Source organism: Myotis yumanensis, unplaced genomic scaffold, assembly GCF_028538775.1.
Source record: "Myotis yumanensis isolate MYYU_CA2020_CCGP unplaced genomic scaffold, mMyoYum1.0.hap1 SCAF_10, whole genome shotgun sequence".
Taxonomy (NCBI): Eukaryota; Metazoa; Chordata; class Mammalia; order Chiroptera; family Vespertilionidae; genus Myotis; species Myotis yumanensis.
Window position 1 is genome coordinate 70,285,574 of NW_027223761.1, and position 24,059 is coordinate 70,309,632.

A 24,059-nucleotide genomic window follows, 5' to 3' on the forward strand; every position below is an offset into this window, starting at 1 on the left:
CATCGATGTTTCTAACTCTCTATTCCTCTCCCTCCCTCTCTGTAAAAAAATCAATAAAATAATCTCCCTTCCTCTCTGTAGAAAGTCAATAAAATATATATTTAGAAAAATAAAAAATAAAAATTGTTAGTTGGTTCTGTGAAAATTTAGATGTACATCTCTACTGACAGCCGCACTTAAATTCAGCAAACAATTAAACAGGGTAGGTGAGAGTCACCTGACCTGACGAAGTTTGGTTGTGGGACCCTGACAGCCTGTTAAGGATACTAACAAAGCAGCTGCCTTAACTCCAAAGGTCCTTTTTCGGTTGAGAGGACAGAAGTACAGCTTCCTCAGGAACGGAAACTCTGCTCTTGTCTGGCTGAGCTATAGCCCTCAGGTGTCATGTTTAAAAAATAAACAAAAAACCAAGGGGAAAATAAACCCAAAACATGTAGCAAAAGTAAAAGGGCACTTAGGAGAAGGGTGAGAAGACAAGAAAATGCCAGAGAAGGATTTCACGGATGTAAGAGGAAGGGTCAGAGCGTGGGACCGCTTGAGTGAATGAACAGAAGATAGAATTAGGCTTTCAAATATTTGAAAGGCCCGCATGTGAAAGAGTAGTCACATTTACTTTATCAGACTCCAGGTGTCAGAAAAAGACACTGGGAAGGAGTTAAGTTTGAGCTCACTGTAAAAAACAAGGATGTGGCAATTCCAGCTGCCTGCCTCATAAGGCAGAGGGACATTCAGGCAAGAGCTGGGCAGCCATCTGCTGGAAGTTCTGCAGAGGGAATTCTACATGGAAGCTGGGGCTCGGGCGGGAGCAGGTGATGGGTAAGAGAGATAGAGGAGGAATGAGCCATTTGAACTGAGCTCTCTTAAATTCTGAGAGCATGCAATATCACCTAATTAGATATCACCACGTCTTAATTATTAAACAAATACAATAAAATTATTGAAAAAAAAATGGCCAAGGACTCTTGAGGCCACAGCAGCTTCTGATAAGTTGGAGGAGAGAAGGGTGAGAAGGCAGAATCCTCTCAAAGTAACTTTCAGACACTCTGTTTCCTTTGACATCTGAGTTTTTCTTCTCTGGGCCTGCTGGGCGACAGTGAGAGTTAGTTCATGGAAGAGCTTTTCATTTTCATGATTGAAAAGCAAAGAGCAATGAAGAGCATACAATGTTTGACAAGGCACAGGGAGCGAAGTAAGGGAAGAAAGAGATAGGAATTCTTCCCCAGAAGAGCAGGTGGTTGTGAAGGCAACAATCATATTTTATAATTATTGACCATTTGTCATGTGCCAGATTCTGTGCAAAAAGGTTTGCAGACATTGTTTCCATTGACTCTCACAAAAACCCTAGGTCACAGCCGTTCTCAACCTGTGGGTCACGACCCCTTTGGTGGTCAAACGACCCTTTCACAGGGGTCGCCTAAGACCATCCTGCATATCAGGTATCTACATTACGATTCATAACAATAGCAACATTACAGTTATGAAGTAGCAACGAAAATAATTTTATGGTTGGGTCACAACATGAGGAACTGTATTTAAAGGGCCAGAAGGTTGAGAACCACTGCCCTAAGAAGTAGTATCAGTGTGAACCCTCACATTCTATAGATAAGAAAATAGAATCTTTGAGTGATTTAATAGCTTGCTCGTAAGTGGTGCTGGGATTATTAAACAGGCCACTTAGATATTTTATCCAAAGACTTACAGTCTCCAAGGTGCAGCCACAGCAGTCTAAAAGCCAAAGTTTCTATAATTGAGAGCGATTTTATTATTTTAATAGTAATTAGATTCTAAAGCTCAAACAGCTTTCTCTCCCTCTTCCACTCTGTCTCTCGCAGATAAAGCAACGTTGCAGCTGTATAGCCAGATGGATGCAGCTCTGATTGACAGGGGTTCTCTCTGTTTGTAAAGAGCAGTTTCATGTTCATCTACCCATCTGCTTGGTATCCATGCAACCGTGGAAGAGAACAGCTTTTGCATATTTACAACCTTCTTCTTCCTGCCATGCAGAGATGGGGAATTATGTGGTCATTTAGAAGTTTGACTCTCCATTGGAACACCTCATGGATGTTCCTAAAGAATAAAATTATAGATGGAGAACACAAGAATAATAAAATTATAGGTGGAGAACACAACAATAATAAAATCATAGGTGGAGAGCATTTTTCTTTTTTGCAGAGACTATGTTTGTGTTGTAGTTAACCATATGGGTACAATTTGCATTACTAAGACTCCTTAGAGCAGCGGTTCTCAACCTGTGGGTCACGACCCCTTTGGGGGTCAAATGATTCTTTCACAGGGGTCACCTAAGACCATCGGAAAACACATATATAATTACATATTGTTTTTGTGATTAATCACTATGCTTTAATTATGTTCAATTTGTAACAATGAAAATACATCCTGCATATCAGATATTTACATGACGATTCATAACAGTAGCAAAATTACAGTTATGAAGTAGCAACGACAATAATTTTATGGTTGGGGGTCACCACAACATGAGGAACTGTATTAAAGGATCGCGGCATTAGGAAGGTTGAGAACCACTGCCTTAGAGCAAGTTACCTCAGCTTGTAAATCAGTTCTCCAAAGGATTTGGCTCAGCCAAAGTCTAGATGGCTCACAAATTCTAATTGTTGGTGCCCACCCCTTTATTTATCCATTCTTGATCCTGTTGCTTTCTATTTAGTTTTGCACTGATAAGCCAAGGGAATAGCAAACAGCTGTTCCTATCAAGTACTCTTGGACTTTTAATAGACAAGGATTACTACTCTGAAAATTAAGATGTAATACACATTGATACTACAGCATAGGGAGCATAAAAAATGCTTCTTTTCAATACCTTGTAACTGACAAATTTTACTAAGATTGTTATTTCTACAGTCATCCAAATCCAGGGACATTAAAGAATATGGCATCTCTCTATGAATCTTTTACTTTCTTAGCTGCATTCATAAATCTGTAAACTCCATTTTATCATAAATGCATCATTGCCAACTTTCACATGCCCATCACACTGTGTGTGGCTCTGTGGTAAATTATTTGCCCTAAATTTGCTTTGACCCAAGTAGGAGCAACTCCAGTCTGAAGAATAGACCTGATTTCCTTCTAGGCAGGAACTTGACCACAACCATGAACCTTATAACACCTCTTGCCTTGTGCTCTGCTTTTCCTTCTGACAATTTTCAAGTGAAAGCAATTACTGGCCTCTGTAAGCTGACACAAGATCTCATTAATTCACAGGTTCAAGAAACATTAGTACTAGAAGGGACATTCCCTTGTCAGATAAGAGCAATATTTTTCAAATTACAGGTTGTGACCCATTAGCAAGTGGTAAAATCAATCTAATGAATTGTGATTGATTAAATATGGTCATAAATTCTCTGATTCTTCCTTCATTAAGAAAAGGAGTCTGTGTCTCTTACTTTTGAATCTTGGTTGCCTTAGTAACTTGTTTGATCAGTAGAAGGCATTGGAGTGTGGCTCTGGGACTTCAGAGGCTAGGTCATAAACCAGCTTGCAGCTTCCTCTCAGGTCTCATGGAGGCCCATTCTTGGGACACTCTCTCTAGGAACCCGGATGCCACACAGTGAGAACACAGACCACATGGAGAATCCAAGAATAGCTGCTTAGTTCACACCCAGAGCTGAGCTCCCAGCTGAGAGCCAGTATCTACTGCTGGCCATATACGAGAGGACTGCAGGGTAGCCAACACCACTGAACTGACAGAATTCTGCAGCCCCAGCCTATGTTTGTGATTGAAAGAAAAACTGCAAGCAAGAACCACCCAATGGAGGCTAATCAACCCTTAGAACTGCTTGAAATAATAGCATGTTATTTTTAAGTCCTAAGTGATAGATAACCAGATAGAAAGAGGCCAAGATACTTTTTTAGTGAAACAGAATTAGAATAGAAAAACAATAGAAGGATATAAAGATAAGTGTTGTTTTATTTTTAAACATATTTTTATTGATTTCAGAGAGGGAGAGAGAGATAGAAACATCAATGATGTGAGAGAATCATCGATTGGCTGTCTCCTACATATACCCCACTAGGGGTTGAGCCTGCAACCCAGGCATGTGTCCTTGATCAGAATCGAACCTGGGACCCTTTAGTCCGCAGGCTGATGCTCTATCCACTGAGCCAAATCTGCTAGGGCAATAAGTGCTGTTTTGTAAAAACATATATATATTGTGTATGTATGTGTTAGGAGAGACACTGTTCTATAAATTTTTTAAAAAACAAGTTTATGGAGATACTATCTACATGCTATACAGTCTATTCATTTAGAGTGTAAAATTCAATGTTTTAGAACAAATTTACTGAGTTGTGCAACCTTTGCTATAATCAACTTTAGAACATTTTTATCACCTCCCCAAAAGCCCATAACCATTAACAGTTACTTTCCATTACAACCTTCCTCCCATTCTACTTTCTGTCTCCATAGACTTACCCATTCTAAACATTTTACATAAATGAGATCATATAACATGTAGTCTTTTGTGACTGGGTTCTTTTATTTAGTATGCTTTAAGGTTCATCCATGTCATAGCATGTACCAAGATCTCATTTCCTTTTATTGCCAAATAACATTCCATTGATGGAAATACTGCATTCATTTATCCATTCAGCAGTTGATGGCACATTTGGGTTGTTTCTGCCAATTGGCAACTATGAATAACTTTGCTATGAATATCCATATAAAAGTTTTATGTGGACATATGTTTTGTTTATCTGGGGCATGGTACATCTACGTTTAACATTTTGAGGAACTGCCAGACTATTTTCTAAAGAGACTGCACAGTATTACATTATCACCAGCACTGTGGGAGGGTTCCAATTTTCCCACCTCCTCATCAACATGTGTATTGGCTGCCATTTTGATTTCTAGAGTTATTTCAGTGTGTGCAAAGGGATGTCTCATTATGGTGTTGATTTGCATTGCCTAAATGAGAATCATTTTGAGCATCTTTTCATGTGACCATTGATCATTAATGTATCCTCTTTAGAAAAATGTATATTCAGATCTTTTGTCCATTTAAAAAACTAGTTTATTGGTTTATTGATTACTGAGTTGTAATAGTTCTTTATATATTCTGGATACAAGTTCCTTACCAGCTATATGATTTGCAAATATATTTTTTTTCCTGTTCTATAGGTTGTCACTTTACTTTTTTTGAAGTATTTTTTGCAATACAAAAGTCTTATATCTATGTAAAACTCTAATCATTTAGTTTTTCCTTTTGTTGTTTTGCTTTTAGTGCTGTATTTAAGAAGATTTTGCCTAACTCAAGGTCATGAATATTTATATTTACTCCTATGTTTTATAGTTTAAGCTCTTACATTTATGTCTATGCCCATTTTTGAGTTAATTTTTATGTAAGGTGTGAGGAAGGATATTCTCTTGCATGTAAGATACTCATTTGTTCTAACAAGATTTGTTGCAAGACTATTTTCTTCCTGTTGTCTTGAGATTCATGTGGAAAATCAATTGATCTGGTGTATTCTATGAGATTAAAGTCAGGAAAACTCTTGTATACATTAATGCATTTTTTAGAATAACTTAAAGAAAATCTTATAGATTATCTAGTTCCGTGGTCGGCAAACTGTGGCTCGCAAGGCTCTTTGGCCCCTTCAGTGTAGCTCTTCCACAAAATACCACGTGCAGGCGCGCACGTACAGTGCGATTGAAACTTCATGGCCCATGTGCAGAAGTTGATATTTTGTGGAAGAGCCACACTGAAGGGGCCTAAGAGTCACATGTGGCTTTCGAGCCGGGGTTTGCTGAGCCGCAGTTTGCCCATCACTGACCTAGTTTATCCCTCAAGGAAGCCTGACCACAGATTGGATCCCCTTCTCATGTGTTCCTGTAGTACCTTATACTCCTATTTTAATGCTTACTGAATTGCTATTTCCTGTTTTCTGTCTGTCTTCTCAACTAGGCAGAAAGCTCTCAGGGCAGGGATTGTATCTACTCTGTTTGTCTAGACCAGTGCTTGAACTAGAGTAAATAAATGCTCAGTAAATATTTTCTTTTGTTTAAATTAAAGATGAGTGAGACCCCAAAGTATGGAAATGTGAACTGACCTGTTTAGGATTATATACTAAGTTAAAGTTAGAATGAGAGCCATAATCTAGTCAAGAGAGTCCTACTCCACTCTGTTATGTCATTGGTCCTAAATCTGTGCATTGCAGGTATCAATAAATGAGCAGTTTTAGAGGTCTTGTTGGAATGCCTATTAAAAATATGCTGACTTATTTGAGTCATTTAGATTTTAATAAATAAAATAATTTTAAAAAACTTCCAGTTTCTGGTCTGGCACATAAGTAGCTGGAAGTCATCACTAGATCCTAGTATAAAGCTCAACTAGCTATAAAGTCAACAACTCTTATGTTTATTAAAAAATGGATTAACAAGGCAGACCACTGCCCCTCAAGTTGAAGAGACAAACAGGGGAATCCATAGGATCACAACTTACCCAAGCAGAAATCTATGAGCAGAAGCTTCCATGGGAACAAGTGCCTGGGTAGAAAAACCTGGACTGTAATGGAAGAAGTGTTGGAGGGCTCTGAGTGGGCAAGTCTGAGACTTAAAAGCTTCAGGGTGCCGCAGCTATAGTGGGTCCCCCAATTTTGTGAGTTTTACCACCAGGAGATATTCCAGGTTCTCACTGTGATGAACATAGAGAAAAGTCCTCTCATGCTTCCAGCAGGAGAGGGAAGAAGTAATCTTTTGAAATATGATAGAACAGTGTTTTCATAACAAGGCCTACCCTATAGAGAAACTATTTTCCAAAAGCTAATATATATTGGGGTTCTATCAATACCTAAATGATTGAGGGACAGGAAATTCTCAACTCCAGCTCTCTCTAGGCTTCCACCATGGAGACAGGAAATAACCAGCTACTATATCTCTTCTAGTTTTCCATGTGCAGGAAGAAAAATATCCAACTTTAGTCCACTCTACGCAACCTGTCCCACTTATGATGGGGAGTGGGAGGAGTCTTGGAAGCACTTGTAAAGTTCACAGGTCAGAGGTACAGGGTCACTAAAAGACTAACACCTACTCATAGGACTGTAGAACACTCCCCCCTCTCCCACACCTTACCACCATCACATACTAAGGATTTACTTACCAGAGTTCCAATTTGGTTGGAATTATCAGACTAGAAATTTAAAACAACTATAATACGCTAAGGATGCTAATGGATAAAGCAGACAGCATGCAAGAACAGATGGGAAATGTAAGCAGAAAGATGTAATTCCTAAGACAGAATCAAACAGAAATGCTAGAGATTGAGAAAACTGTAATAAACTGTAATAGATATGAAGAATGTCTTTAATTGGATAGAGCTGAGGAAAGAAACTCTGAGATTGAGGTTATGTGAATGAAATCTCCAAAACAAAAAAGGGAAAAGAAGAAAGACAGAAAAAATGGAACAGAATATCCAAAATCTTTGAGACAACTATAAAAGGTGTAACATATGTGTAATAGAAATACCAGAAGGAGAAGAAAGAGAGAAAAGAAGAAATATTTGAAGTGAGATGAGTGAAAATTTTCTCAATTTAATGTCAGGCATCAAGCTACAGATCTAGAAAGTTCAGAGAACACTAAGCAGGATAAATGTCAAACACACAAACACCAAAAACAAAAACAAACAAACAAACAAACATACACCTAAGTATATCATATACGTACTATGGAAAATCAAAGATAAAAATTCTTGAAATAAACCAGAAAAAAATCAGCTATATCCCTAACACCAGAGCATCACAATGCATGAGACAAAACATAAAAGAACTATAAGGTAAATAGATGAATCCACTATAGTTCAATTCAACAGAACCACCAGTCATCTGAATATAATTGACAGAATCAACTACTTTATTAACAAAGAAGAATATACATTCTTCTCAAGTTTACATGGAACATTCACCAAGATAGACCACATTTTGGGCCATAAAACACACCATAACAAGTGTAAGAGAATATATATCATACAATGTCTCTTTCAGCTCACAATGAAATTAAACTATAAATAAAAAATGAAAGATAGCTGGAAAATGAATACTTGAATATTTCACAACACACTTCTAAATAATACATAGGTAAAGAATAACTCTCAAACAACATTAAAAAAAATACTTTGGCCAAAACCGGTTTGGCTCGGTGGATAGAGCGTCGGCCTCCGGACTGAAGGGTCCCAGGTTCGATTCCGGTCAAGGGCATATACCTTGGTTGCAGGCACATCCCCAGTGGGAGGTGTGCAGGAGGCAGCTGGTCGATGTTTCTCTCTCATCGATGTTTCTAACTCTCTATCCTTCTCCCTTGCTCTCTGTAAAAAATCAATAAAAATATATTTTAAAAAAATACTTTGAACTAAATGAAAATGAAAATATAGTCTTAAAATTTGTGGGCTTCAGTGAAAGCAGTGCTTAGAGGGAAATGTATGGTATTGAATACATATATTAGAAAATAAGGTAGATCTAAAATGAATTTTCAGAGTTTCCACCTTAGGAAATAGAAAGTAGAGCAAATTAAGTTGAAAGTAAGCAGAAGAGAAGTTATAATAAAAATCAAAACAGCGATCAATGAAGTTGAAAATAGGAAATTAATAGAGAAAATCAACAATTGTAAACGAAACAGAAGCTGGTTCTTAGGAAAGATCAATAAAATTAATAAATATCTAGCCAGCCTCACTAAAGAAAGAGAGAAGATGCAAATCAATAGTATCAGATATTAAAAAAAGAAACATCAGTACAGATCCCCTGGGCATTAAAAGAATAATAAAGAAATATTATGAGCACCATCTTTTCACAAATTTGATAATGTAGAGGAAAAAGATCAATTTCTTAAAAGACACAATTTGCCAAAATCATACAAGAAGCAATACCCTATCTGAATAGGCCCATGCTATAGACTTAATGTTTGTGTTGAAATTCATATGGTGAAATTCTTATCACAAATATAATGGTATTAGGAGGTAGGCTTTGGGGAGGAGATTAGATCCAGAGGGAAAAGCCCTTATGAATGGGATTGGTGCCCTTATGAAGGGTCCCCAGAATGCTCTTTTGACATATGAGGACACAGTGAGAAGACGACTTTCTGTGAACCAGAAAGTCAGTCCTTATCACATATTGGCACTTCCCAGACTTCCAACCTGGGAGAAATAAATTTCTGTTGTTTATAAGCCACCCAGTCTGTGATATCTTTGTCATAGCAGCCTGAATGGACTAAGACAGCCTGTATATATTAAAGAGATTAAATCAATAATTAATTATTTTCCCAAACAGAAAGCAACAGGCCCAGATGGGTTCACTAGTGAACTTCACCAAATATTTAAAGAAGAAACTATACCAATTCTCTAACATCTCTTCCAATAGATAAGAGAAGGAATGCTTTCTAGTTTCATTCTATGAAGCTATGATTACCTTAATACCAAAATCAGACAAAGACATTACAAGAAAACTACAGACTAATATCTTACCTAATAATAGACAAACATGCAAATTGACCATACCTTCGCTACACCTTAAACCACGCCCACCAGCTGGCAGCCATGGAGCTGAAGTGAGCAGGAGGCTTGGTTGCCCCAATGATAGAGGAAGCCAAGCTTCCCGGCCGGCTCTGAGCTTCACTCAAAGCAACAAAGTTTCAATTATAGAAGGTAAATAAATCCCAGATACCTGCTTCCAGTTGCCACGGCCACGGAACTGGAGCGAATAAAAAAACACACAAAGAAAGGAAAGGCTGGGAGCTTTGGTCACCGGGGGACTTGGTCAGTCTGAAAACAGCCATCAGCCCCTCACCCAGGCTGGCCAGGCACCCCAGTGGGGACCCCCACCCTGAAGGGGGTTTGGGCAGCCTGAAAACGGCCATCAGCCCCTCACCCAGGTTGGCCAGGCACCCCAGCGGGGACCCCTACCCTGAAGGGGCTGTGCCAGCCTGAAAACAGCCATCAGCCTCTCACCCAGGCTGGCCAGGCATCCCAGCGGGACCCCTACCCTGATCCGGGACACCCTTCAGGGCAAACCAGCCAGCCTCCACCCATGCACCAGGCCTCTATCCTATATAATAAAAGGGTAATATGCAAACTGACCCTAACAGCAGAATGACTGGTCACTATGACACACACTGACCACCAGGGGGCAGACGCTCAATGCAGGAGCTGCCCCCTGGTGGTCAGTGTGCTCCCACAGGGGGAGCTCTGCTCAGCCACAAGTCAGGCTGATGGCTGCCAGCACAGCGGTGGTGGCGGGAGCCGCTCCTGCTTCCTCAGCAGCACTAAGGATGTCCGACTGCAGCTTAGGTCTGTTCCCTGCTGGCAAGTGGACATACCCCAAGGGCTGCTGGGCTGCCAGAGGGATGTCTGACTGCCAGCTTGGGCCCAATCCCCCAGGAAGCGGGCCTTAGACAGCAGGTGGACATCCTCCAAGGGGTCCCAGACTGCGAGAAGGCATAGCCCGGGCTGAGGGACACCTCGGGGTGCACAAATTTTTGTGCACTGGGCCTCTAGTCTCTTATAAGCATAGATATGAACGTCCTCAACAAAATGTTAGCAAATTAAATTCAACAATATATAAAAATAATTGTACACCATAACCAAGTGGTATTTATTCTAGGTATGTAAGGCTGGTTCAGCATTCAAAAATCAATTAATGTAATCCATAGCATCAACAGGTCAAAGAAGAAAAATCACATGATTATATCAATAGATGTAGAAAAAGCACTTAAAAAATCCAGCACCTATTTATGATAACTCTCAGAAAACTAAGAATAGAGAGCAACTTCTGAGCTTGCTAAAGAACATATAGACAAAAACTAGAGCTAACATAATACTTTATGGTGAGAAACTAGAAACACAGAGGACTTTTTTTTGGCAGTGAAACTATTCTGTATAATACTAAGATGGTGAATACATGTATTATAGATTTATAAAAACCTACAGAATGTACAACACCAAGAGTGAACCCTATTATAAGGGACATTGGTTGAAAATAATGTGTCAGTGTAGGTTTATTAATTGTAACCACTGTAGTACATTGGTGAGGGATGTTGATAGTGGAGAAGGCTGTGTTTGTAGAAGCAGGACATGTGGGAAATCTTTGTAGCTTCCACTCAATTTTGCTGTGAATCTAAAACTTTTAAAAAATATATATTTTTACAGAGAGGAAGGGAGAGGGATAGAGAGTTAGAAACATTGATGAGAGAGAAACATCGATCAGCTACCTCCTGCAAGCCCCCTATTGGGAATTGAGCCCACAACCAAGGCACATGTCCTTGACCAGAATTGAACCCGGACCCTTCTTTAGTCTGTGGGCTAATGCTCTATCCACTGAGCCAAACCGGTTAGGGCTGAACCTAAAAATTTTCAAAGTGAATTCTATTTTTTAATTGTTAGCAATACAGCAATTCATTTCACAATAACAACAATTGTTCAAGTAAGGAAATACATCTACATCAGTCTTTTGCTATTAGCATAAATGAACATTATCATGCTAGCCAAGTTCTAGATTTAGAGGAATTGAAGAATTTTCTCCTAAAAAGTACTCCAAATCAATAACTATATTGTATTTTCTGTTGGCCCAATGCATTTAGCTATGATTTGTCACACTATAGATTCTTATTTGGAGTCCTCATCGTATTTTTACCTTCTTATTGAATTTATTGGTGTGACTACTGGTTAAAATTATACAGGTTTCAGGTGCACAATTCCACAACACATCTGTACATTGAATTGTGTATTCACCACCCCATTCATCTCCCTTATACACTCTTTCACATTCCACCCTGCCCCTGGCAACCACCACACTGTTGTCTGTGTACATGAGTTTTTTCATCTTTTTCTTTTATTTTTTGCTCAAGTCCTTCACCCCCTCAAGTCCCCAAACACCACCTCCCACCGAGCTGTCAGCCTGCTCTCTATGAGTCTGTCTCTATTTTGTTTGTTAAAAAAACAACCTAAAATAAAATTTAAAAAATTAAAGGGTCTCTTTTGCTTAGACATCAGCAGGAAAGATGAGGTATATTTGCCCATCAGTACACATAAACTGTAAACACACCAAGAATTCTTGTTGCTTAAAAATACTCATCATTGACTTTACCTGCTGTTGACTTCTGGTCAAAATGTGGCATAGGTAAGTGTAGTACTCAAATCTTCCCACAACCACATAAAAATTACAAGTAAACTACAATACAACCATTGTTCAGAATGACCTAAATCTAGCCGGATGAAAGTCCTACAATTTGGTATTTAAAGAAGTCACTGGTAGTTGGGGCAGAGATGCAAAACTGGCTGGTCTCACACCCACCTCAAGGGGCACATGTCAGATCCAGAGGTTCCCCTGAGGAGCAAGGGGTCTCAGCCCCAGACCAGGCTCCCCAGCCCAGAGTTCCAGTGCTAGGAAGAGAAAGCCCCATAACTTCTGGCTGTAAAAAACAGCAGGGATTTTGGCTGAGTGAGATGGAGGGCTTCTGGAGTCCCAGGCTATGCCTCTTAAAGGAACCATGCATGGACTTACTCAGACTCATTTGCTCTGAGTTCCAGCACTGGGGCAGCAACTTGAAAGGAACCAGGGACATATGGGGAGGAATCGAATTGTTTGGCATCAGGGCAAGAGCTGGAGGGTGTAGCTTTCGGCCAGACAAAAGTGGTGGCAGAGGCCATTGTTCCTTTTCTGAGATACTCGCCCCCCCCCCCCCCCCCCCTTCTACAAAGCCAGTAGCGGGTGACATATCTGAGTTTCCATCAACCTGATTAACACTCTTCGCCCACCCTGGTGATTCCTTGAGGCCTCACCCCACTCAATTTACAGGTCCACCTAAACCATTTCCAGTGGCTTTTTCATACAAATGCCTTGTCTTGGCTCATGCTTCAGACTTTCTTACAATCTCTAAAAGAAGAAGCATCTGGCCTCAGCATGCCTCAGACCTCTTACTAAGTGACCCCAAGCCAGGCACTAGTAGCACCAGCCTTGGTTTATAGCGTGGCATTCTTTGAGCACCTTCAAGAAGAGGACAAGTAGCAACCACTTGCAGACCACTTTGAAGCTTATGCCAGGTGACCCATGTAGAACACAGGTGGCTGACCTTGGCCTGCACCTCCTGGGAAGCCCCAGAGCCAGCGCATCCAGTGGACAGCTTTAGACCATGTTGAGCACCATCCAACCACCTCCACAAGCTACACACTCAAGGGGTAGACTCAGGGCATCAGATCCCTGCTGAAGTTAAGTCCTGCTCTGTGGGGTGGGCCCCTGCACAGCTGATCCTCCACGGTGGTCAGGGGTCATAGCCAATTCTTACAACTGATCAGACTGGGGATATAACCCTCCTGTCAAGGCTTGACTACAAGAGGAGGGTGTACACAGCCCACACAGGGCTGTGGGTGCATATCTGGAGTGCCTAGTTTGGGTGATTGGAGAGTCTGTGTCACGGGACTCTACAGAATACCTATTACATTAGGCCACTCTACCAAGCTCAGAAGATATACCAGCTCTATCTAACACATAGGAATAAACACAAAGAGCGTGTCAAAATGGGGAGACAAAGAATCATATCCCAAATGAAAGAAAAGAACAAAACTCCAGAAAAAATAAAAAATAAAATGGAGGCAAGCAATCTATCAGATACAGAATTCAAAACACTGGTTGCAAGGATGCTCAATGAACTTAGTGAAAACTTCAAGAAAGAGATAGTAATAATTTTTTTTTTTTTTTTTTAGTTGGAAAGGGAAGAAATGTTTTATTTATTTAAATATTTTATTTTATTTTATTATTATTTTTTTTAATTAAATCTTTATTGTTCAGATTATTACATTTGTTCCTCTTTTTTCCCCCCATAACTCCCCTCCTTCCAGCTCCCACCCCACCCTCCACCCTCACTCCCCACCCACTGTGTTCATCCATAGGTGCATGATTTTTGTCCAGTCACTTCCCGCATCTCCCACACCCCTTTTCCCCCCAAGAATAGTCAGTCTATTCCCTTTCTATGTCCCTGATTCTATTAAAATCACCAGTTCATTCTGTACATCAGGTTATTTATTCACTTGATTCTTAGATTCATTTGTTGATAGATGCATGTTTGTTGCTCATAATTTGTATCTTTACCTTTTTCTTCTTCTTCCTCTTCTTAAAGGATACCTTTCAGCATTTCATATAATACTGGTTTGGCGGTGATGAACTCCTTTAGCTTTTCCTTATCTGTGAAGCTCTTTATCTGACCTTCAATTCTGAATGATAGCTTTGCTGGATAAAGTAATCTTGGTTGTAGGTTCTTGGTATTCAGCACTTTGAATATTTCTTGCCATTCCCTTCTGGCCTGCAAAGTTTCTGTTGAGAAATCAGCTGACAGTCGTATGGGTATTCCCTTGTAGGTAATTGAGCCTCTTTCTCTTGCTGCTTTTAAGATTTTCTCTTTGTCTTTTGCTCTTGGCATTTTAATGATGATGTGTCTTGGTGTGGTCCTCTTTGGATTCCTTTTGTTTGGGGTTCTCTGCGCTTCTTGGACCTGTAAGTCCATTTCTTTCTCCAGATGGGGGAAGTTTTCTGCCATTATTTCTTGAAATAGGTTTTCAATATCTTGCTGTCTCTCATCTTCTGGCACTCCAATAATTCTGATATTAGACCGCTTAAAGCTGTCCCAGAGGCTCCTTACACTATCTTCACACTTTCGGATTCTTTTTTCATTTTGCTTTTCCAATTGGGTGTTTTTTGTCGAACCTTTTGTTTGATTCTTGTGCTCCTCTGGTCTGCTATTGGGTATAATATTCTTTATTTCAGTCCGTGTATGCTTACTTTCTAATTTCTTTATCGTAGCATTGAGGGTCTCATTAGTTTTCGTGAGGTTCTGCACAAATTTATGGCAAGCCCTCAAAATTGCGATTCTTAGCTCCATATCCTCCATTTCTGTCATGTTTTTTTGTCTCCGCATCTTTTATGCTTTCTTGGTGCACCCCCTTGTGGTCTCTGTGCGCAGTCTTGTTCTAGCCAAGCCTTAATTGTTGTAGTTAACACTAGAGGGGTTTGACCACCAGGCCGACTGGCTATAGGAATCAGCTGTATGGAAAACGTCTGCCTTCTGGGGAGGCGCTAATCCAGCCTTTGCCTGAGGCGATCGGCAAATGGCTGTGCGCAGGGTTTGGGCGGGGCGGGATCAACAGGGCGGGTGGAGGGAGCAGTTATGGCCACGCTCAGTCCCGTTCCCAGAGGCTCTGCTTCTCAGAACCCCGGCAGCCGCTGCAAACTTCGGAGAGAAAGCTGCCCTCAGGTTCCAACTGATGCCGGATAATCCCGCTTCTCCCGTTTGAGTCTGGGTCCCTAGAGACTCGCCCGGATCTGGAGCCCAGAGTCTGAGACTCACTCCCGACAGAAAACGACAACCGCGCCCTCAGCCACCAGCCCGCTTTGCGCGCGCACCTCGGTACCTTTGTATTTTCCACACTGCGCCGCCTCTGAGCCTCGATTTGCTGTTCTCTTTCCTTCTAGTTGTAGAGTCTCTCTTCAGCCAGCCTTCCTGTGGTTCTGGGTGATGTCCGTTCAGTCTTTTAGTTGTATTTTTGAAATGGTTGTTTGTGGCAGCGGTCTCCGGTGTTTACCTACGCCATCTTGGTCTCCTCTCTCGAGATAGTAATAATTAAAAAATGACATGAAAACCATAAAAAAGACCAATCAGAAATGAAGAATACAGTAACTGAAATGAAGGAAAATTTATAGAAAATCGACAGCAGAATAGATGAAACCAAGAATCAAATCAGTAATTTGGAATATAAGAAAACAAAAAGTACCCAATCAGAAAATAAAAAAAAGTGCTAAAAAAATGAAGACAGTGTAAGGAGCCTCTGGGACAACTTTAAATGTACCAACATTTGCATCATGGGGGTGTCAGAAGCAGAAGAGAGAGAGCAAGAAGTTGAAAACCTATTTGAAAAAATAATGATGGAAAACCTCCCTAATCCAGTGAAGGAAACAAACATACAAATCCAGGAAGTGCAGAGTCCTAAACAAGATGAACCCAAGAAGGCCAACACCAAGACACATCATAATTAAAATGCCAAAGGTTAAAGACAAAGAGAGAATCTTAAAAGCAACAAGAGAAAAGCAATTAGTTATCTGCAAGGGAGCTCCCATAGACTGTCAGCTGATTTCTCAATAGAAACTTTGCAGGCCAGAAGGGAGTGGCAAAAAATATTCAAAGTTACATAATGTTCAATCACTGGGGTAGTCACCTGAAGGTAATATAATATTGTATGTCAACTGTAATTGGAGAGTAAAAAATGATTAAAAAAAAGATTACTGACACAGTGCTATGGGTCATCTGCATGATTAGTTCCTGTTTTCCTTGTTCAACAAAGGCAAGAGAAAAAATATGTCTGACTGAGTTGCAACATGAAAGCAATTTACCACTTTATCACCCTTAAACAAACATTTCAAATCAAAGTGTGCTCAATCTTAATATATACCCTTTGCCTAAAAATGCTCACTGAATAGAAACTTGGGTGTGAAAATAATGCATATGAATGACAACCAATAAATATCTCAATGAATTTTTTTGTTCTGCACAGTTGGGTGTTGGATAATTCAGGTGCTTGCTAGGGAGGAATCATCTAATCAAATTTTCTCACTTTGAGATGAGCACACCGGTGTCAAAAACAGAGAAATGATTTAGCCAGAGATACAACAAGGACTTGCACTCTGTTATTTGGATTCCCAGGCCCAACTACTTTATTTTTCTTTAAGTTGTAGTCTGACCTTGACCTAACTAGTGGTAGGCACTCATTTAACACTTCCTGGAGATGTGTTGGATGAGTTGGATGAGTGTGAATTCATCGGTATATCTTTAGAACTGTCTAGGCAAGAGATGCATTGATCAGGTGATAAATCAGGTTGCACTGGAGTTCACGCGTCATTACTTGGTGAAAATAGTTCTTAAGTTTGTTTATGTCCTTTCTTCAGAGTATATAGTAACCTTACCTGTAGGCAAGCAAACACTAAGATCAACCTGCCACTCACTCTGGCCTGGCTCTCTTTATGTTTCACCTGGACTACTACAGCATTGTTCTAAATAATTGTTCATCTTCTAATCTCACTCTATCTTACTCCATCCTGCATATGACTCAAGAGTTGTTTTTAGAAAATACAAAGCTTGTTACTTAACTCCCTGCCTACTACCCATAAGCTAAAGTTCAAGTTTCTAGCATGAGGTACAAAGTCCTTAATTATGGCCCACCTTTTCAACCTCCCTGTGCATGCTTCTAAATGCTCTGTAATTTCCAGCTGACCTACTGCTCAGGCCCCAAACCTTGGAGCATCCTTGACTCCTTGATTTCTCTTGTATTCCATATCAAATCCATCAGCACATCCTTCCAAATATATGAAAAATCTAAAGAGGCCTAGCTACATACATTGATAGCACCCTGGCCCATTTCACCATGATCTCTTGTGTGGTTTATTGAAATACTTTGTAACTGGTTTCTCTGTTGCCTACATATCACAGAGTGGTTTGGTGATTCTCTAAAACCTAAGTCAGGTCACAGAGACCTGGCTATTTCACTGGGAGATCTGTACTTGTCAGTATCGGTAGAGCTTCCTCCCATCTCTTCCCCACAGGGAACAAGCCTGCATGGCAGCATTCTGAGAGCAGAGTGGGGATAAATCTTCCTCTTAAATCTCTGTGTTCACTCTCACCTTCAACCCTGTCTGGCACTCTGGCACAGAGCCTCTCTCATTCAAATTCTCCTGAGAGTTTGGGAGTTTGCTGGAGTTGGGACGGGGGAGTCTTTGACAATATGAACTGTAGTTGGGAATCTGGGGACCTAAGTTCTTCCCCAGACTTGTAGTCATTCTTCCTATTTCCAATTCCAATTTCTGCTTTCTTGGGTCCTTTCCATTTTGCATTACCCCAAAGTGACCAGCAGTGAATGAGACACTGAACCAGGAATTAAACTTGATCCCCAGTGTAGGGTGTGCAGGAGGCAGACAATCTTTGGTTCTCTCACATCATTGATGTTTCTACCTCTCTCCCTTCCTCTCTGAAATCAATAAAAATATCTAAAAAACAATTTGGAAAATGTGATTATAAGTGACAAAATGGAAAGTCAGTCTCATTATTTCATAGTCGCAAAGCACATGGAAAGTGATGGTCATGATGATAAACTCTTACACAGGCTTTTTAGAGTACAACAAAAGGGAAGATGTAACAGGAGTTAATATTGATATCATTGTAATTAGATAGTTATTAATAACTAGAGGCCCACTACATGAAATTCATGCAAGGGGCTTAGCCCTCACAGCTGCAGTGGCTACCTCGGCCCTCACAGCCCTGGCTTTGTCCGGAAGGTCGCTCAGTTGTCTGGTCTAATTAGCATATTACACTTTTATTATTATAGATAGGAAAGAAGCAAAGGGAAGGCCAGACATTATAGGCATGACATTTAGGCAGCTTTCCCAAACAAAGGAAAACTCTCTTGTGGCTCTTGGCTCTTGGAGCTCTTGGCCCATGACTGCCTTGGCTTTCTTGGCTTCTTGTATTTGCCCCTATTTCCTGCACAGCCATATAGCCCTGCACACCCCACATGAAATGGACCGATGAACTGCAATGGGAAACATACTAAGCTAGTCTGGTGCTGAATTGGACTATGCCCTAACCTGGACACTGGCTTTGATTTTAGCTCTGCTAAAGGCAAAATGGGGCTTCTTCCTTGGGGTATGGAGGAAAATGGGGCCTTAGAAACTCAGGTGCAAGTTTGTACAATATTTCATCCTCCCAGGTGAGTCTCAGAAAATTCTTTCTTAAGGGGATATCACAAGAATCCCACTTCCACAAGCCACAGGTAGGGACGAGACCTCTCTCCACTGGTAACAATGTGGTTAGAAAGTAAGAAGTCATTTTTCAGAGCTGCTCAGCATGAATACTCAAGAGAGTATTTTAATTATGGTACGGGTTTCTAAATTATTTTTCTTGCACTATTAAGAAAGACACAAATCATTAAACATGATTAATGGAATCCACAAGATGCTCAAAGAAGAGCAACAACTCTGTTGACTGACATTTGTTTTAAATAAAAGGAAGTGTCTGTAATTGCAAACCCCAAATTAAAATGCCATCAGCGGCATTTACAAACACCAGCCTTGTCCTTTATTTGCATTAGTGCTAGTACTTATTTATTTATTAACGTACTGAGAGAAATGAATTGGGGGTTCCCTAAATGAGAAACTGTAACATTTTATGAAATCTCCTCCAGCAAAGGGTGCCCTTTCAACCTGTGCTGAACAAACAGAGTGGGATGGACCCTCTGACTGTGTTATCCCTGGTGTCTGCTGTGGGCCTTTCTGGAGCGGATGAAGAATGAGAGAGAGAGTCAAGAAATTTTTTTCACACCACATCGAAATCACTGGTGATTCATCCAACTTTACTTTTAATCAGAAAACTAGTTAATCCAGTGGAAGGGTAATGGAAAAAATGTTTTTGCTGTATCTGTTTGTGGGAGGCAGTGTTTAGATAAAAAATTATTTGATTGGTTTCAGTTTTATGTGAAAAAACAAACCTAGGATCAAATAAAAAAACAAGAACCCCAAAAGGGAGATGCTGCATATGTGATGACTTTTGTGTTCTAGCACATATAATAGAGTAGGTGCCTAAATATTTTTTGAATAAATGAAAACCATATGGGTCAGAGGACACTCTTAATAATTGCATTAGCTTTGTAAGGAAGGTTTGTGTTCATGATAATTTGGCTGTGGAGTAGCTTCAGAATCTAACCTGAATCCAAACTGACCTCAGGGTCAGCTCTAGCCTGATGTTGGATGTGTCTCTTTTAGATCATTTGGTCAGGGGATTAGATTGGGCCTTCTTGGAATAACTTGTGTCTGCTCTGAATGCCAGTGATAAACGTGAATAAGGGCAGTGGAAGTGAGAGCATGGAGGGTGAGCAATGAAAATCCTTGTACAGGGGCATTCTGGTAAATGTTAGAATTTCTTTATGGGGCAGAGGTGGAGCAGGGAAAATTAGCAAGAGTGCACTTAGGGACAATGTTCAAACAAGTTATTTTTATTCCTTAGCAAAAGTAAAAATGGCAATTTATATAAAGGCAACTAATAAAGAGCTGGGCACATAGAGTAACATTCAATAAACATCAGTTCTTTTCCTTTCCCTTCTTGACAAAGACAAAGTATGCTTAGAATATCTTTTTGGAAGCATCTTGGGTGCTGTGTGTATGTGTGTGTGTGGAGGAGGATCCTAGGTAAGGAGAGGATGAGATAATTTTATGCTCAAAATATGCATATTTGAGAATAAATAAATATATGTATATAACATATAAAAATAATATATTGAGTCTTAATTACTGTGTCCTCCAGTGCCATTTTTACAATCCCTTTCAACCTTATCTTGGTGATTAGCTAGACAAGCCACAGGTACCCCCTCACTAGAAAAATTCAGGGCTCAGCCTTTAATTCTCAAAGTAGACATCTGAAGCTCCTGGCAAGAGAACAGCTTTGAAAAAAAAAAAAAAGGTGGGAGAGTGTTGAACTGCACTCTGTGGCTTTGTGAAATTGATGATAAGTCAGGAGAGTAAGTGAAGGCTCCCTAACCTGAAGGACTGAGGAGCAGATTAGACAAAAATCAAGAGAAACTGATACTTGCAAGACAAGAATCAAAAGGAAGGACAGCTCCAAGAGCTGAGCGGAGATTGGTGATGGATGATGAGGGTTTCTTGCAGGGGCAGAGACCTGAAAACAGACCTGGAACTTGGTAAAGAGGGATGTGACCTGAGTCCTGTGTCCCCACGGCGTGGAAGCCATGGAGCTCCCTGATTCTTCCAGGCCCACCTGCCATGGGAAGTGCATTTGAGAATGAAGGGAAAATGAGAAAATTTTGTCTTCAGTGCCTGAATACAAATTAAGAGGGACAAATGTAAGACAGGAAGGTTGGCACTGGGTACTTTGAAGGGCTCCTGCCCATCTGAAGACGAACACATTGTAAAACATTATGTAGGTTAAGTTATTCATGTCTGCAAATCGGAAGTAGTTCACTGGTTACCGTACCAGTCCTGTGGACAGATTTGACCATAATGCTCCTTGGCTCTCTTATAATTTAATGAACACTTTTTTTTTTAGTGCATTGCAGGTAGTATAGTAGAATTGACTTAACTGTGATTATTAATCAATCAAAATGTTTGTTAAAATAAAGTTATCAATGACAAGACAAAATGTATTAATGAACATGACTAGAATAGTGCAACCAAGTCTACATACTAGTAAACCCACTTTATTTCTGCTAGGCTGTTGTTTCTAAAGATTTAGAGACTTTATCCCCTTCTCTGTCTTTTTCTCTCCCTATTTTTCTTCCTTCTCTGTATGTTTTGTTTACAGTCTCTGCTTCCCCAGAAACAAAAACATGGCCATTAAATAAATAAGAGAATAGTTTTTACAACCTCAGAGCCTATGTCCGAACATATTTCAGATAGCTTTTTCCACCATTTCTCATAAATATAAAATAGGCCTGAGTGTCATAAAATTCCTCTGCTGAATCCATATGCCTTCTCATATTTGACCTGTCTCTTATCCTCTGTATTAGACAGAGGCACTCACCTATAATTCCCCAGCTCATTTATATTATCTGCTGGTGTTTCAGGCAGAAGGCGGACTGGGTTCAGGTGTGGTCTCAGCACAGAACGCACAGAAAGCTTCACTTGATCGCCTCCCTTCCCCGACCACAATGAAGAAGGAAAACCACAATGGAAGGTTAACATCGTTCAAAGGCCAGGGGATTTCAAGTTAAATATTATTTTCTTTTTCCAAAAGTTTGATTTCTTCATTTTTTATGCAAGAACAGATTTCCTTCTTGCCCTTTATGCAAGCAACAATTTGAGCAAAAATAAATCACTTTCAATGTGTCAGATGATTTCTTCTGAGCTGATATGATTTGTTGGGAACAGTCCTGAAACAAGAGAGGGATCCATGTTCCGCATTCAGTGTCACTAAGTATGAGATTTGGGGGCAAATTCCCCTGTGTATTAGTCTTCTCAGGCTGCCACAACATACAATAGATTGGGTGGCTTAAACAACAAAAAAGAATTTTCTTATAGTTCAGGAGGTGGGTTGTCTGAGACCAGGCTGCCAGCATGATTGGGTTCTGTTGAGATCTCTCTGTTGGCTTTCCTGTGCTCATGTGGCAGAGAGAGAAAGGTCTCTCTCTTTTTTCTTCTTCTTATAAGGCCACTAATCCTATCAGATCAGGATTCCACCCTTCTGGCCACATGTAACCATAATTGACTCCTAAAAGCCCTATCTTCAAATATAGTCATACTAGAGGCCCTCGGGGCAGGGGGGGTCCCTCAGCCTGGTCTGTGCCTTCTCCCAGTCTGGGACCCCTCGGGAGATGACCACCTGCTGGCTTAGGCCTGCTCCCCGGGGGATTGGGCCTAAGCTGGCAGTCAGACATCCCTCTAGCAGCCCATGAGCCCTCGTGGGATGTCCACTTGCCAGCGGGGAGCAGGCCTAAGTTGCAGTCCGACATCCTTAGCACTGCTGAGGAGGCAGGAGAGGCTCCCGCCACCACCGCTGTACTGGCAACCATCAGCCTGGCTTGTGGCTGAGCAGAGCTCCCCCTGTGGGAGCACACTGACCACCAGGGGGCAGCACCTGTATTGAGCATCTGCCCCCTGGTAGTCAGTGTGTGTCATAGTGACCAGTGATTCCCAGTTGCTCTGCTGTTAGGCTCAATTTGCATATTACCCTTTTATTATATAGGATAGAGGCCTGGTGCATGGGTGGGGGCTGGCTGATTTGCCCTGAAGGGTGTCCCGGATCAGAGTAGGGGTCCCGCTGGGGTGCCTGACCAGCCTGAGTGAGGGGCTGATGGGTGTTTGCAGGCTGGTCACACCCCCTTCAGGGAGGGGGGGTCCTGCTGGGGTGCCTGGCCAGCGTGGGTGAGTGGCTGATAGCTGTTTGCAGGCTGGCCACACCCCCTTCAGTGTGGGGATCCCCACTGGGGTGCCTGGCCAGCCTGGGTGAGGGGCTGAGGGCCATTTTCAGGCTGGCCACACCCCCTTCAGGGTGGGGGGTCTTGCTGGGGTGCCTGGCCAGCCTGGGAGAGGGGCTGATGGCTGTTTGCAGGCTGGCAATGGCTCTGAGCCACCCAAGCTCCCAGTGGAGGCTGGCTGGAAGCAGGTATCTGGGATTTATTTATATTCTATAATTAAAACTTTGTTGCCTTCAGCAGAGGCCACAGCCAGCCAGGGCAGGGTGAGGAGCTTGGCTTCCTCCATCACCAGGGCAACCAAACCTCCTGCTTGCTCCAGCTCTGTGGCTGCCGGCCACCATCTTGGTTGGGTTAATTTGCATATAGTAGCCCTGATTGGCTGGTGGGCATGGCTTGAGGGGTAGCGGAGGTGAGGTCAATTTGCATGTTTCTCTTTTATTAAATTAGACTAGAGGCCTGGTGCATGACATTCATGCACTGGGGATGGGGGGGGAAGGAGTCCCCTCAGCCAGGCCTGCGACCTTTAGCGGTCCGGGAACCCCCAGGGGATGTCCAACCGGGGAGTGGGCCTAAGCCGCAGTCGGACAGTTTTAGTGCTGCTGCGGCGGTGGAGAGGCTCCTGCCACTGCTGCTGCACTCCACAGCCTGGCTTGTGGCTGAGCAGTGCTTCTCCTGCATTGAGCATCTGCCCCCTGGTGGTCAGTGAGCATCATAGCGACCGGTCATTCCACCATTCTGTTGATTTGCATATTACCCTTTTATTATGTAGGATTGAGGATATATGAATTCGAGGGTGGGGGACATGATTCAGTCCAAAGCACCTTGTATCTTGGTTTCTTAATCTAAAATAAGCTTAATAATATCTAATTTACCCTAGTTCAAAGGGTAAAGAACAAATGAGATAGTCAATGTATATGAAAGTATTTTTCAAATTGTAAAATCTTATACAAATGAAAGATATTAATTAATAAAACAATATGGAAAGAAAAACACCATACATTGAAAGGACAATAAATTTCTGACTTCTGAGTTATATACAGATATTTGAAAAATCTCTTTTTTAAAAAAAAATATTTTTATTGA